Genomic DNA, 17,281 nt, shown 5'->3' with positions numbered 1-17,281 from the left:
AATGATAGATAATATGTCCTCTTTTTGTTATTCTTAGATTGACACATAATATCTTATATACTCTTCACTTTGTATAAAATATTGCACAAATTTTTTAAATAAATTACAAAAGAAAGATATGGTGAATTTTTAAAAAGAAAGTACATATTGAATATTAACCTTGAATTTCTTACTGTGTATATGGCAAGAAATGTGTCCAACTTACTAACATTAGAAAAAAATTCTTTTTCACCAATTGGATATAGTGATAGTTGAATCTTCATGCTGATCATGCTTCTTGACCAGCTTTATAATCACAGCCTGCCAACAGCACCATCCAGTTAAATAATAGTGATTAATGAGAAGCATGGGCTTCCCTGATGGCTCAGATGGTAAAGAACTTGCCTACAATGCAGGAAACCTGGGTTCAATCCCTGGGTCAGGAAGGTCCCCTTAAGAAAGGAATGGCTACCCACTCCTATATTCTTGCGTAGAGAATCCCATGGGTGGAGGAGCCTGGTGGGCTGCACTACCTGGGGCTGCAAAGAGTCGGACACAGAGAGACCATATCCAAGGCAAGGAACACCCGAAGCTGCCAAAAGCTAACAAAGAGGCATGGGAGACATTCTCTCTCACAGCCCTCAGAAAGAATCAACTCTGCCAACCTTGTTTTCAAACTCCTAGACTGCAGAACTGTGAGACAGTGTCTACTGTTTCCAAAAGTGAAACTTTCATGATTTTTTGCTTCCATTATCTGTCCAAACCCTTTTTATCCACTCAAGGCACAGCTCCACAGAGTCTTCTACAATCCTCTAATCTGAATCAATTTTTCCATACCAAATACTTCTAGAAAAAGTTGTTTCCCTATTATCACCACTGCACATGATCCTGTATTATAATTACCTGCTTACATATCCAACACCTTGACAAGACAGTAAGATGACTAAGAGCAAGAGCCCATTTTTAATATTAAGAGTCAATTACTGTATCCTCCTCAACAATACCTCATATAAACTAAACTGTCACTTTAAGGACTTGTAGTTGGGTTAAAAGAATGATATAAATAAATCAGAGGGAAACGATTAACAGAACAGTACTACTGTATGATTCTATTTATAAACATACTTGTTTTACATATGTATTAAAAAATCTGAAGAATATACCTCTAACTACTAATAACACTGTAAGAAAGGTGAACACATAAACAGAATTTTCATTTTCTCAGTGTATTCTGAATTCGTTTTTTACAATAATCCTGTATAAGAAAAATCAAAATACTTTTTTTCCTGTTTAAATATAACAATGACAAAAAAAGAGAACTGAAAAAACAAAGGAAAAATAACAATTACCAAAAAATATATATATATTAAAACTTATAGGGGTAATTTAAAAAGAAATACCATTTTGGTAATATAAAACTTGCAGGATAATATATCTCAACTAATAAAATAAATTATTTAGTTTTAATCAACTTTACCAATGTATTTTTATGCAAATACAATGCAACCATTTTAAGTGTACAGTTTTATGGATTTCTATAAATGTAGAAATCCCTGTAACGATCATCACCATCAAGAAACAGAATACTTCTATCACCCTAGGAGGCTCCCTTGCACCCCTCATACCAGTCAAACTCTCACAATCACCACCATACCACCATCTACTCCCCCATCTACACATCCACCCACGTGGTTAATCACCAATTTTCTATCTCTATAAATTTTCTTTTCCTAAAATTTCATATATATGGAGTCAACAGTTTTGCTCTTTTGCATTTGAGTTCTTTAAGTTAGCATAATGTTAAGATTTATACTTGTCATTGCATGTTCAGTAGATCATTTCTTTTCATTGCTGAGACTCCCACTGTACTGACAGATCTCTCTACGCAAGACTGTAACCCTCCTACTGGGGCTTCCCAGGTGGCGCAGTGGTAAAGAATCTGTCTGCCAAGCAGGAGGCACAGGCTCAGTCTCTGGGTCAGGAACAATCCCCTGGAGAAGTGCACGGTAGCCCATTCCAGTAATCTTGCCTGGAAAATCCCATGGACAGAGAAGCTTGGCAGGCTACAGTCCATGGAGTCACAAAGAGTTGGACACAACTTAGTGACTAAATAGCAGCAATACTCCTATTAATGTCTTGCTGTTCCCCTCCCTCCCTCTCCATTCCATATTTACCTACACATCAAATTACCAGATCATACGGTAATTGTACATCTAGTTTTAAAAGGACTGTCAAATTATTCTGCAAAGTGGTCACACTGTTTTACATTCCCACTAGTAACTGGCGACCCACTCCAGTACTCTTGCCTGGAAACTCCCATGGACGGAGGAGCCTGGTACGCCTCAGTCCATGGGGTCGCTGAGAGTCGGACACGACTGAGTGACTTCACTTTCACTTTTCACTTTCATGCACTGGAGAAGGAAACGGCAACCCACTCCAGTGTTCTTGCCTGGAGAATCCCAGGGACGGGGGAGCCTGGTGGGCTGCCGACTATGGGGTTGCACAGAGTCGGACACGACTGACGTGACTTAGCAGTAATGTATGAAAGGTTCATTTCCAGTTCCTCTCCAAACACGCTCTACAATTTTCACCATTCTCTAAGTATGTAGTAGTATTTCCTTGTGTTTTCACTTTGTGTTTCCCTGATAGCTAATAATATTGGGCATTTTAAAAGTGTGCTCATTAACCATTCATGTATTTATCTGCTCAAATCTTCTAATTTTAATGGATTATCTCCAACTTATTATTATATATCATCTGAATATAAGTCCTTTTATATGGTCTGAATACAGGTTATGTATTGTAACTCCTTTCCAATCCTTGGTTTACCTTTCCCTCCTTCCCCCTCACCACACAGCATGCAGGATCTTAGTTCCATACCAGGGATAGAACCTGAGCCCCCTGCAGTGGAAGCCTGAAGTCCTAACCAAGGGACCACCAGGGAATTCCTGCCCTTTCATTTTATTAATGGGATATTTTTAAGGAATAGAAGCTTTTCATTTAAATGAACTTTATCATTTTTTTTCTTTTAAGGTTCATGTGTTTTATTATCAATCTAAGGAATTACTGCCTGTTTCAAGGCTGAGAAAATTTCCTCATTTTTCTCCATTTACACTATTTAAACATTTAATTATAAAAACATTTAGTCATTGTGTATGATGCAAGAAAGGACTGTAGTTCATTTATTTGCATAGGGATTAGTTGTTCCACCTCATCTGTTAAAATGACTATCCTTTCTCCACTGAATTACATTAGCACCATTACTGAAAATCAGTCAGTCTTATACGGGACTATGCGATGTTCCACTGATTCACAGGTCTGTCAGTATACCAACACCACACTATCTCAATTACTGGATCTTAACAGTAAGTCTTTAAATCAGGTATGTAAGCCCTCCAACTCTGTTCTTAAACCATAAATCTTCTGATCCACAGCTATGTTACATTTTTCCATTTATTCAGGTGTTTAATTTCTCTCAAGGAGAGCAAGGAGAGATAAGAAAGCTTTCCTCTGTGATCAATGCAAAGAAATAGAGGAAAACAGCATAACAAAAAGACTAGAGATCTCTTAAGAAAATGAGAGATACCAAGGGAACATTCCATGCAAAGATGAGCACAATAAAGGACAGAAATGGTATGGACCTAACAGAAGCAGAAGAAATTAAGAAGACATGGCAAGAATACAAAGAACTACACAAAAAAAATCTTCATGACCCAGATAACCACCATCATGTGATCACTCACTTAGACCCAGACATCCTGGAATGAGAAATCAAGAGGGCCTTAGGAAGCATCACCACGAACAAAGCTAGTGGAGGTGATTGAATTCCCAGCTGAGCTATTTCAAATCCTAAAAGATAATGCTGTTAAAGTGCTACCGTCATATGCCAGCAGATTTGGAAAACTCAGCAGTGGCCACAGGACTGGAAAAGGTCAGTTTTCATTCCAATCTTAAAAAAAGGCAATGCCAAAGAATGCTCAAACTACCACATTATTGCACTCATCTCACACACTAGCAAAGTAATGCTCAAAATTCTTCAAGTCAGGCTTCAACAGTACATGAACCAAGAAATTCCACATGTTCAAGCTGGATTTAGAAAATACAAAGGAACCAGATATCAAATTGCCAACAGCCACTGGATCATAGAAAAAGCAAGAGAGTTCCAGAAAAATATCTACTTCTGCTTTATTGACTATGCCAAAGCCTTTGACTGTGTGGATCACAATAAACTGTGGAAAATTCTCAAAGAGATGGAATATCAGACCACTTTACCTGCCTCCTGAGAAATCTGTATGCAGGTCAAGAAGCAGCAGTTAGAACCAGACATGGAACAACAGACTGGCTCCAGACTGGGAAAGGAGTACGTCAAGGCTGTATATTGTCACCCTGCTTATCTAACTTATGTGCAGAGTACATCATGCGAAATGCCAGGCTGGATGAAGCACAAGCTGGAGTCAAGATTGCCAGGAGAAATATCAATAACCTCAGATATGCAGATGACAACACCCTCATGGCAGAAAGCAAAGAGGAACTAAGCCTCTTCATGAAAGTGAAAGAGGAGAGTGAAAAAGCTGGCTAAAAACAAAACATTCAAAAAACTAAAATCATGGCATCTGGTCCCATCACTTCATGACAAATAGATAGGGAAACAATGGAAACAGTGACAAACTTTTTTTGGGGGGGCTCCAGAATCACTGCAGATGGTGATTGCAGCCATGAAATTAAAAAAGACTTGCTCTTTGGAAGAAAAGCTATGACCAACCTAGCTGCTACTGCTGCTGCGTCGCTTTAGTCATGTCTGACTCTGTGCAACCCCACAGACGGCAGCCCACCAGGCTTCCTGTCCCTGGGATTCTCCAGGCAAGAACACTGGAGTGGGCTGCCATTTCCCTTTCCAATGCATGAAAGTGAAAAGTGAAAGTGAAGTCGCTCAGTCATGCCCGACTCCAGCGACCCCGTGGATTGAACCCCACCAGGCTCCTCCGTCCATGGGATTCTCCAGGCAAAAGTACTGGAGTGGGGTGCCATTGCCTTCTCCGACCTAGACACCATATTAAAAAGCAGAGGCATTACTTTGCCAACAAAGCTCCGTCTAGTCAAAGCTATGGTTCTTCCAGTAGTCATGTATGGATATGAGAGTTGGACTACAAAGAAAGCTGAGCGCTGAAGAATTGATGCTTTTGACCTGTGGTGTTGGACAAGACTCGAGAGTCCCTTCGACTGTAAGGAGATCCAACCAGTCAATCCTGAAGGAAATCAGTCCTGAATATTCATTGGAAGGACTGATGCTGAAGCTGAAACTCCAATACTTTGGCCACCTGCTGCGAAGAACTGACTCACTGAAAGAGACCCTGATGCTGGGAAAGACTGAAGGCAGAAGGGGATGACAGAGGATGAGATGGTTGGATGGCATCACCGACTTGATGGACATGAGTTTGAGCAAGCTCTGGGAGTTGGTGATGGACAGTGAAGTCTGGCATGCTGCAATCCATGGGGTCGCAAAGAGTTGAACACAACTGAGTGACTAAACTGAACTAAATTTGTCTTAACAGTATTTTGTAGTTTTCTAAGTACAGATTTCACTAAACTTAACCCTTTGGTCTTATGCTGCTGTTAAATAGTATTACTTTTTAAATTTACTTTCTGAATTGAACTTTGCCAGAATATATAAATACAACTGATTTTTACATAGACACCTATTCTACATTTACTTATTAGTTTAACAGTTGTACAGATTTCTTAGGAGTTTCTATGTATATGATTGCATCATTTAGCAATAAAGACAGTTTTTATTTCTTCTTTTCCGACCTGTAAGTCTTTTATTTTTCTTGCCCTGTACCAATTTTGCCAGTGCAGTGTTGAATAGCAGTAGTTAGAGCAGACACCCTTGCCTTGTTCTCAACCTTAAAAGGAAAATGTTTTCTTTCTCCATTAAGTATGTTTACTGTGAGTTTTTCACATATGTACTTACCAGACTGAGAAAGCTGCCCTTTATTACTAGTTTACGGAATTTGTATAATAGGTGTTGGCTTTTAGCAAATGGACTTTAAGTGGCTACTGATACAATCACATGATTTTTCTATTTTCCTTTGTTAACATGGAAAATTACACTAATTGATTAAACCTATCTCCCTGGGACAAACCCCATTTGAGACATATGATCCCTTTTATATGCCCTGGGATTCATTTTAAGTATTTTATCAAGAATGTTTGATTCTATGTTCATAAAGAATATGGATGTGCAGTTTTCTTTTCCTATAAAATCTCTGTCTGGTCTTGATATCAGGGTAATACTGACCTCATAAAATTCTCTTGTCCTCTATTTTCTAAAAGAGTTGTGTAGAATGGGTATTACTTCTTCCATAAATACTTAGCAGATCAAGAAAGCCATTTAGCTCTGTAATTTTCTTTGCAGCAAAGACCTTGACTACAAATCCAAAGGTTACTTAAATATCTTATTTAAAAGATACCTTTTTAAAAGACATTGATACCTTTTTAAAAGATTTCTTATTTAAAAGACAGAGGGCTATGCAGGCCTGCTTTTCCTTTTGGAATGACTTTCAAGGAATTGGCCCATTTCATCTAAGTTATCAAACTTATTGGCCTAAAGTTCTTCTTAATGTTTACTGTCTATAATAATGCATCTTTCATTCTTTTAGTGTATTTTGCCTTTTTCTTGTGCAGTCTACTTAAGAGATTGTCCACTTTCAACCTCAGTGATCTGTGTTTTTACTTTTATTACTTTGTTCCTTCTATTTTGGGTTTGATTTGATCTTCTTATTCTAGCTTGTTGAGGCAAAACCTTAAGATTGATTTTCCTTTTCCAATGTAAATATACGAAGCTATAAACTTTCCTCTAAGCACTGCTTTAGCTTCATCCCTCAAACTTGGTATACTGTGCCTTCATCTTCATTCAGTTTGAACATCTATTTTCTCTTGTGATTTATTCTTTAATCCATGGGTTACACAAATATAGAAGTAGACTATTTAATATGCAAGTATTAAAAAATTTTGCAATCATATTTTTTTGTTAATTTCTAACATAATTCTGCTTTGGTCACAGTTTCTCTATATAATTTCAATCCTTTGACAGTTTTTAAAATTACTGAGATGTGCAACCCAGCAGATGATCTACTTTCGCTTATTGTCCATGTGCACTTGAATATGTGTTCTAATACTGTTAGGCACAATGCTTCATGGAAGTCCATTAGGTGAAGTTAGCTCATGCTGTTATTCAAGTTTTTTATATCCTCATTGATTTTCTAATTAATCTATCAATTACTGAGTGAGGAATGCTGCAAACTCCATTACTGTGGGTTTATCTATTCTTTCAGTTCTATCAGTTTATGTTTTATGTATTTTGAAGCTCTCATGTTGAATGCGAAAACATTTAGTTTTCAAGAAGACTTAACAAATGTTAAGTCTTCTTGAAAAGATGGTCCTTTTATCATTTATGAAATGTCTACCTTTATCCCTGGTCTTGTCTTGAAACCACTTCACCTTGTTTTATGATTAATATTTGCATGGTATCATCTATATCTATACTTTCACTTTTAAACTGTGTGGTTATACTTAACATGAGTTCTTTGGATGAAACTAACAGATGTGGCTTTTTAAAAAAATCTAATCTGCATTTTAAACAATATCTTCATTTAAATTGGGCTATTTAGAATACTTATATTTAATATTATCAATAAACAAGGTTTAAATCTACCATCTGCTCTGTTATTTACTTCATTTATTCCTTAATCCTTTCATTCTCAGTCTTGTTTTTAATTAAGAAATTTTTTTAGTATCCATTTTAATTCTATTTAATTTATACATAGTAATGGCTTACTATCTATATTTCTTTATTTTTTAGTGGTGCACTAAATCTTACAATGGGCTTCCCTAGTAGCTCATCTGGTAAAGAAGTGAAGTGAAGTGAAAGTCACTTAGTCCTGTCCAACTCTTTGCAACCCCACAGACTATGGCCTGCCAGGCTCCTCTGTCCATGGAATTTTCCAGGAAAGAATACTGAAGTGGGTTGCCATTTCCTACTCCAGGAGATATTCCCCATCCAGGGATCAAACCCGGGTCTCCCACATTGCAGACAGATTCTTTACCACTGAACAATCAGCTGGTAAAGAATCCATCTGCAATGCAGCAGACTCTGGTTCAATTCCTGGGCTGGGAAGTTCCCCTGGAGAAGGGATAGGCTACTCACTCCAGTATTCTTGGGCTTCCCTGGTGGCTCAGATGGTAAAGTATCCATCTGCCATGTCAGAGATCTGGGTTCGATCCCTGGGTTGGGAAGATGCCCTGAAAGAGGGCACAGCAACCACTCCAGTATTCTTGCCTCGAGAACCCCATGGACAGAGGAGCCTGGTGGGCCACGGTCTATGGGGTCACAAAGAGTCGGACACGACTGAGAGACAGCACAGCACAGAACAGATCTTACAACAGGCTTCCTAACATATTACAGTTTATATCCAACAATGCTTAATGTAAAAAGTTTACAGCACTGTAGTATTTTTCCAATACTGCCTCCCATCCTTTGTTTGACTGTTGTCATACATTCACTTCCTTTGCTTCACATTGCAAACCCCATAATTCAGCTATTATATACATACATATATATATATATAATTCACTGTTATTTTTGCCTTAAACAATTATCTTTTTAATAAATTTAAAACAAATTTTGGAAAATATTTACCCACACACTATTTCTCTAGCACTTTTCAATGCTTTATGTATAAATTTATATATATGCTTTAATTTGGTATCATTTTCCTTCTGCCTAAAGATCTTCATTTAACATTTATTATAATATGCATTTGTTGGTGATAAATGCTCTCAGCTTTTGTTGGGCTGAGAAAAACTTCACTTTGAAGCACATTTTCACTGGATATGTAACTGTAGGTTGGTTGACAAGTTTTAGTTTTGTGAAATTCAAGGAAGTCATTATCTTCTGACTTGCATGGTTCTAATAAAGATGTCTGCAGTCATATCTTTATTCTTCTGTAGGTAATGAATTTTTTCCTCTGGAAGCCTTTTCTCCCCATGCTTCTCACTACCTCTTTGATTGGGTCTTTACTCAAAATTAACTGTCCAAAATGATTTGACCTTTACAGAATAAACAAATTTGAGTTTATCCAGCAGACTTCTTTTCTTCTGTGTTGGGCTTCCTTTTTATGGGTTTCCTTTCAGTTGCTGTTTGTTGTTGTTGTTGTTGTTTTATCACTGCAGCCTCTTTTCCCCTCAACGCTTCTGCTTCTTAATGCCAAGAGCCTTCTTTCCTTTCTTCCCCACCACATTCTTCTTGCCTGGAATCCCCTTTTCATCTGATCTGGCTTCTAATGCTGCTGCTGTCCACCTGAATTTTGTGGTTCTTGGTAGGGAGAAGAATGGTGTTTTGGCACATGGTCTTTGAATATGAGTTTAGTAGCTTCAATGTAAGGAGAAGGCAATGGCACCCCACTCCAGTCCTCTTGCCTGGAAAATCCCATGGATGGAGGAGCCTGGTGGACTACAGTCCATGGGGTCGCTAAGAGTCGGATACGACTGAGCGACCTGACTTTCACTTTTCACTTTCATGCATTGGAGAAGGAAATAGCAACCCACTCCAATGTTCTTGCCTGGAGAATCTTAGAGACAAGGGAGCCTGGTGGGCTGCCGTCTATGAGGTCGCACAGAGTTGGACACGACTGAAGTGACTTAGCAGCAGCAGCAGCTTCAATGTGATTCTCAAGTTTTTCAGTGGATTCTTCTTCAGGCCTTTGCAGTGAGTCTTCCTATATGGTGCCTGGAGAGCTCTTTGGATCTCTGGGGTTTTTAAGATTCTGCAAAGGTCTATATTAAGCATCTTGTGAGTGGGGAGTTTGCAGTTACTCTTTACACCAAGTGCCAAACAGCTCATCTAACTTGTGGAAAGCATTTTCAGTCCAAATGCAGAAACATCCCGCATGCCTACCAGGAGTAAGTTTCAAATACTGACTTTACTTACACTAAGCAGAGTAATTCCAGGGATGTCTCTGAAGGCCTTGATGATTTCCCTGTCCTCATTAAAGAAGATGCAGGGTTCCCTGTGCTGGATACAGTGACGGCTTCTCATTTTGCCTTTGCCAGTTCTCATTCATTGAGAAGCACAGATCTTTTTAATATCATTCCACGCCTTAAGTTTCTTCAGAAGCAAAACAATCTCTTTGGTCTTATTGCAGCCTTCAACTTTATCTTCAGCCACCAAAGCAAGTTCAGGAACTTCTTCAATAAGATGACACAACCAGCGCTGGTAACGCTGAAGCAGCCACTGCAGAGCAGATAAGAGTATCACTTCTGCATTGTGTTCAGTCTGAAGTGCCAACATCACCAGGCCTTGATTAGTGCAAACATGTGGCCTCCACAACATGTATTTCCAAAAGCACCCTGGCCAGAACAGTGAGTCCCACCACCTCAAACTCTAGGAAATGGGAGTCAACAGCTATGCCAGGAGCCCAAGACTCAGAACTGGTTTGATGACCTGCTAATTCACTGACAGCATAGAGCTGTCCATTGTTTTTGTGCAAGTTGGTGTGAATAAAGTACACAATATCTGGTCAAATAGGAGCCTTGAACACAGCAGGAAAAGAGGCATTTTTCCAGATGACTCCCCCTTTTTGGAGTACTGGTATCAGTGAATGAGCACAGGCCATGGCGGGAGAGAAGGCCACACTGCTCTCAACCCTGTGGCTCCCACAGGAGAAGTTCTCTAGAAGCTTTTAAGACTTTCTTTTTGAAGTTTGCTTTCAGCAGCTTTATTGTGATGTACCTCAGTCTGTTTACTCTCTGCTTTATCCTATTTAGAGTTTAAGATTCTTAGATCTGTGCTGTGCTTAGTTGCTCAGTCATGTCCATCTCTGTGAATCCATGGACTGTAGCCCACGAGGCTCCTCTGTCCACAGGGATTCTCCAGGCAAGAATACTGGAGTGGGTTGCCATGCCCTCCTCCAGGGGATCTTCCCGACCCAGGAATCAAACCCAGGTCTCCTGCATTGCAGGCAAATACTTTACTGTCTGAGCCACCAGGGAAGCCCATGAACACTGGAGTGGATAGCCTATCCCTTCCTCCATAGGATCTTCCCGACCCAGGAATCAATCCAGAGTCTCCTGCATTGTAGGCAGATTCTTTGCCAGCTGAGCTAACAGGGAAGCCCCTTCTCAGATCTATGGGTTTCTATTTTCATCAAACTTGGGAAATTCTATAGCCATTATTTCTTTACATGCTTTTTATGTTCTCTTCTCTCATTCTGGGACTCCAATTACATTATATCAGACAACTTGATATTGTCCCACAGATAACCAAGTTTTTGTTCATCTTTTTTCTTTTTTCAATCTTTCTGCACTTAATGATATAGTTTCTATCCTTCAAATTCACTGGTTTTTTCTTATGCAGTACCTAATCTATTTGTAATCCTATACAGTGAATTTTTCTTTTCATATAGGATATATTTCATTTCTAGAAGTTTCACTTGGTTCTTTTATGTCATTTACACCTCTCCTCTGTGATTCATGTTCTCTTTACCTTTCTTGAGCATATCTGTAATAGTTGTTTTGAAAGTTTATCTGTTAATTACATATCTATCATTTCTATTTATTTTCACTGACAAATTTTTCTCCAAGTTTTAAGTTATATTATTCCTGCATCCTTGCATTTAACATGATTGGGTATTTCATATGTAAAATTTACATCATTAGGTACAATTTACACATTGCTGTCTTATTTTAATAAGGTTTACTATGATAGTTATGTTACTTGTAGATCAATTTTCAAGGCTTATTTTGAAATCTTTCTAGAGCAAGTTTGGACTCCCCTTTATTCCACAGCTAGTTTAGCTCCACTTATGTAGGCATGACCCTTCTGGAATCTCTAATGAGTGCCCTGGGCAGTTAACAAAAACCCACTTTTCCAACTGGTTGGAATTCTAGCATCTTCCAGCCCTGAGTGAACTATGTAGATTTTTTTCAGTAGGTTCCTGAGTTTACACCTTTCTGATCATCCTTTGCTTGGCTTCATGCAGTTTCTTACTACACCTGGGAACTCATTCAGCTAAAGACTAGGGGAACCAAAGTCTGAGTTCTGAGTTCCTCCTCTGGGCAGCTTCTTCCTTTCAGATACTCTGCCCCTCAAATTAGTTGCATTAAGTTCAGTTCAGTTGCTCAGTCATGTCTTACTCTTTGCCACCCCATGGACAGCAGCATGCCAGGCTTCCCTGTCCATCACCAACTTCCAGAGCTTTGCTCAGACTCATGCCCATTGAGTCGGTGATGCCATCCAACCATCTCATCCTCTGTCATCCCCTTCTCCTTCTGCCTTCAATCTTTCCCAGCATCAGGGTCTCTCTCATTTCAATGAGTCAGTTCTTCACATCAGGTGGCCAAAGTATTGGAGTTTCAGCTTCAGCATCAGTCCTTCCAATAAATATTCAGGACTGATTTCCTTCAGGATTGACTGGTTGGATCTCCTTGCAGTCGAAGGGACTCTCGAGTCTTCTCCAACACCACAGTCCAAACCATCAATTCTTCGGCACTCAGCTTTCTTTATAGTCCAACTCTCACATCCACACATGACTATTGGAAAAACCATAGCTTTGACTAGACAGAGCTTTGCTGGCAAAGTAATGCCTCTGCTTTTTAATATGGTGTCTAGGTTGGTCATAGCTTTTCTTCCAAGGAGCAAGTGTTTTTTAACTTCATGGCTGCAATCACCATCTGCAGTGATTCTGGAGCCCCCCAAAATAAAGTCTGTCACTATTCCCACTGTTTCCCCATCTATTAGTTGCATTATTTCTACTGTTTCCCCATCTATTCCATTGTTTCCCCATCTATTCCCTTCTTTTCCCATTTTTAGTTGCATTCAGATCAGATCAGATCAGTCGCTCAGTCGTGTCCAACTCTTTGCAACCCCATGAATCGCAGCACATCAGGCCTCCCTGTCCATCACCAACTCCCGGAGTTCACTCAGACTCACATCCATCGAGTCAGTGATGCCATCCAGCCATCTCATCCTCTGTCGTCCCCTTCTCTTGCCCCCAATCCCTCCCAGCATCAGACTCTTTTCCAATGAGTCAACTCTTCGCATGAGGTGGCCAAAGTACTGGAGTTTCAACTTTAGCATCATTCCTTCCAAAGAAATCCCAGAGCTGATCTCCTTCAGAATGGACTGGTTGGATCTCCTTGCAGTCCAAGGGACTCTCAAAAGTCTTCTCCAACACCACAGTTCAAAAGCATCAATTCTTCAGTGCTCAGCCTTCTTCACAGTCCAACTCTCACATCCATACATGACCACAGGAAAAACCATAGCCTTGACTAGACGAACCTTTGTTGGCAAAGTAATGTCTCTGCTTTTCAATATGCTATCTAGGTTGCATTAGCCTCTCCAAATTCCGAGTTTTGGTTTCCTCAATACAGTGAGACTGTCTACATTCTGCTTGAATTTCTCCTTCCCATGTTTTTCCAGAAAGTAGGTCCAAGCAGTAAGCCAGTGCAATCATTTCTCAGAAAGAACAGTCTTGTACCGTCTGTAGTCCAACTGTCTTAATCCATTCATGTTACTATAACAAATACCAGACTAGGTGGCTGAAAAACAGCAGAAATGTATTGCTCACAGTTCTGAAGGCTAGAAATCCAAGATCAGGGTACCAGAATGACTGAGTGGGGGCCTTCCTCCAAGTCACAGACTTCTCTTTTGTCCTTACATGGCAGAAAGGGCAAGGGGTCTCTCTAGAACCTTTTTTTTCCCTAGAGCCTTTTATAAAAGTATTGACCCCATTTGTAAAGGTTCCTTCCTCATTACCTAATCACCATCCTAAAGCCCTACTTCCTAATACCTTCCTAATGATAATCATCTTTGGAAGTTTGGATTCAACATATGAATTTTGAGGGGTTCACAAACATTCAAGACCATAGCACAAATAAACACTGTGGGCTCATGTGTTTTGTTCATTTTCCTAGTTGTTTATGGTTGGAATACAAATCTTGTTTCAGCTGTTCCATCACAACCTGAAGTGGAAGAAGTCCCAATCTTCTTTGTCTGGAAGCAGATGCTCTCTAAAACTTGCATTCATTTTGTTTTTTAAATATATCTAAATCCTTTTTTATTTTTTCTGCATTAATTCCCCATTTCTATGAGACCTACCTGATACGTATTTCCTTCTCAAAACTGCTCTGGCTACTGCTCTATGTTTATTCTTCCATACAATCTTTAGGCCCATATGATCAATTTCCCCCAACTGGCCCTAACATCTTATAGACATGGAATTAAATATACAGATTAATTGGAGGACTGACATCCTCCACAATACTAACCATTCCCATTTCTCTTACCCAAATACAAAATATATATCTTTGTTTATTAAAGTCTACTTAAGTATCATTAGTTTCCTTCAAACAAGTGCTATACATCTTTTACTTTTATTCCTCAACAGTTTATTCATTTCTGTTAATTTTCTGAAATACAGTTTATTTCCATGATTTTTTTCTAACTAATTATAGTCCTTAAAAGAAAGCAAGATATTTTTATGTTAATTTTGCACTCACCAAACTATTAGGTGCTCTTATTAGTTCTAATGGGTATTCATGGATTTTCCCCTTGGTTTTCCCAGGTGGTGAGTCATATTATATTTGGTCTTTTTAATACTTATATATTTTTTTCATTATTTTGTCTGATTACAGGAAAATATTAAATAAATAATAGTGCCCATACTGACTTTCTCTCCAATTTCAGAGAAAATACTCCAGTATTTCACCATTAAATAGGATTCTAGCTCTTGATTTATATATTTTTTTAAATAATGTTAAGGAAATATACACTTATATTATTTAGAGTTTTTATCAGGAAGGATATTGAACTTTATAAAATCCTATCTCATCAAGTATTTCATCCTAACCATTATATCATATGTCATATTAGTAGGGGTATATATTACTTGTTTTCTTAAAACTGAATATCCTTATGTATCTAAATCCTATCTGGTAACTGGATTTTTAAATATATGACTATTTTATAAATGTATTACTATTTTATTTATGATTTTTGTATCCACACTCATTAATAAGATTACAGTCTACTTTTTTTGCCATCTTTGTCAGAAACAGAATTATCCTAATTTTATAAAATATTCATATAAAACATAATCAAGAATAAAATTATAAGAAATAAAGCCTAAACATCACTAATAACTCTCTAAAATGCCCACTACTTTTTTAATAATTAAAAAAAATTTGTTGGGGTATAATTGATTTAAAATGCGTTGCCCATCATATTTTAAACATTTATTTTTTCTTCAGATTCTGAAGCTAAGGTCATTTTTTTCCCACCCTAGCCTACACTTTGAAGTATAAGTAGTATAGATATATATTATAAATACATTATAAAGACAAAATTCTATCTTTCTAATACCACTATCCCCAAAACTCACTTTAAAAACTTGGGAGATAATACAGAAACTAGTGGCTTTTCTTTCTTCCAGGAATTTTCTTCCCCAGGTGTTTCTACAGCTCAATCCCTTATGCTATTTAGGTCTACACTAAAATGCCACCTGCTCAGAGAAGTCTTCCTTGTCCATTCTAACCAAAATACCCTACCAATTCTCTATCTATCTCTAGCCCTGATTTATTCTTCATAGCCATTCTGAAATACTTTATCCCTAGTGCCTAAAACAGTAACTGACATTCAGTAAGAGGTCAATTAATGTTTGTTGAAGGAATACATGAAATGAAAGTAAGTAGGTATCCACATGACACAATGTAAAGAAAAAGTTCCTGAGAATAGTTTCCTCCTTTCTGGTGCCGCTCTTCCTAAAATGCCTATGACCGCCTTTGAAGACTACTGTATAAATCATTAGTCAATAATGTCTTGACAAAATTATTTTCATTTGTCAGATTCTTTCTTTGGTAACAAACAGTTTGTCAAGCCATGAACACATGGGGTTCCATGTAAATGAAGGGAGGTATAGAGGGTCTTCCAGAAACAAAGTGTTCTATTCATTTTCCCATAATGGTGGTACCCAGTCACCACAAGGTAAATATATTCTACCAATTGTTCTTAGCAGCTTCCCCCATAGAATTAATATCAACAGAGTAAAACCATGGGGCAAAAGGAAAGTACTTGAAGAAGCAAGTCCTGGATGATACTGGAGGGGATAGAAATCCCGAGTCCCTCATTTCTTGGGTGAATCATACTTGGAAGTGATCATACAGAAAGTGAAACTTCAAGAAGGAAGCAGAACTTGATTATGAGAATAAAACATGTTCTTTACCTTTGTTTCTCTCAGTAGATTTTGAAACAGTTTTAGATTCAAATACTACAGGGATATTTCAGTTACCAGGTCCACTGAAAACAAACCCACCGAATTTGCCCATCGCTATCTCAGAGGACTGAACAGACCTCTGAACAGATACCAAGCAAGCAAGAAAAAGAATCCAGACCCAGAACACACAGCCTGACATCCTAATTTGTATCTCAGTCATAATACTAAGTACCAGTAACAGCAGTATCTTTCACAGAATGTAGAAAAAACAGACTTTTTTCCTCCATTTTCCCATCTTATCTCTGGCCAAGTATTTGACCATTATTGTGACAGTATTATTATATTTTAATTTAGATAATTCCCAATAGTCAGTCTTTACCAAATGGTGAGAATAAAAGCCAGGCCCTGAAAGTCCATGTATTTCAGGTACTGCTGCTTTCTACTTCTATCTCTTATTCTTTAATGTTATCAATAACAACAACAACAAAAACCAAATACACTAACATTGCAAAATTCTTCAAGTATAAAATTTCAAAACCAAGTTTCTCTTCTGATTTACAAATTATCTAAATTAAATTCTTAAGTATAAATAATACGTACTTAAAATACAATGGATTCCCACATGAATTAGAATAATCAAAAGACAAAGGTAACAACAAGAAGAGATACAAAATTCTAAAGTATGAATATAATTTAGGTATTTAGATACAGTATTTACCTATATACTCTAAAATCCAAAACAATGGATTTTATCAGAGATTTAAATCTATTTCTCAACTAATACTATTGTTTTCTTTCTTTTTTCCCCTCCTAGTTCATTCCAATATATGGAAGTTCCAACAACTCAGGCAACTCAGGCCCAGCACTACCTCCCTCAATGCTCTAGAACCTAATTATACGAGGACACATGACAGAGATAGACAGTCTCATGCACTATACATTTCTATTCTCAAATACCTGTTTCCCATTAAATTCATTAGTTCATGCATCGATTTTATGAACAAAAAAGAAATGCAATACATTGGATGGCTAAC

The 17,281-nt window shown here is 38.0% G+C and overlaps 1 protein-coding gene and 1 pseudogene across 8 annotated transcripts in view; both read right to left on the bottom strand.

Moving 5' to 3' along the window:
- Window positions 1-17,281, bottom strand: part of ELF2 (E74 like ETS transcription factor 2) — a 99,189-nt gene that overhangs the window by 54,293 nt on the left and 27,615 nt on the right. The window lies entirely within an intron of this gene.
- Window positions 9,248-17,275, bottom strand: LOC133228587 (large ribosomal subunit protein uL4-like; annotated as a pseudogene).

Source organism: Bos javanicus, chromosome 17 (genome assembly GCF_032452875.1).
Source record: "Bos javanicus breed banteng chromosome 17, ARS-OSU_banteng_1.0, whole genome shotgun sequence".
Lineage (NCBI taxonomy): Eukaryota > Metazoa > Chordata > Mammalia > Artiodactyla > Bovidae > Bos > Bos javanicus.
This window is presented reverse-complemented; position numbering and strand designations above follow the sequence as displayed.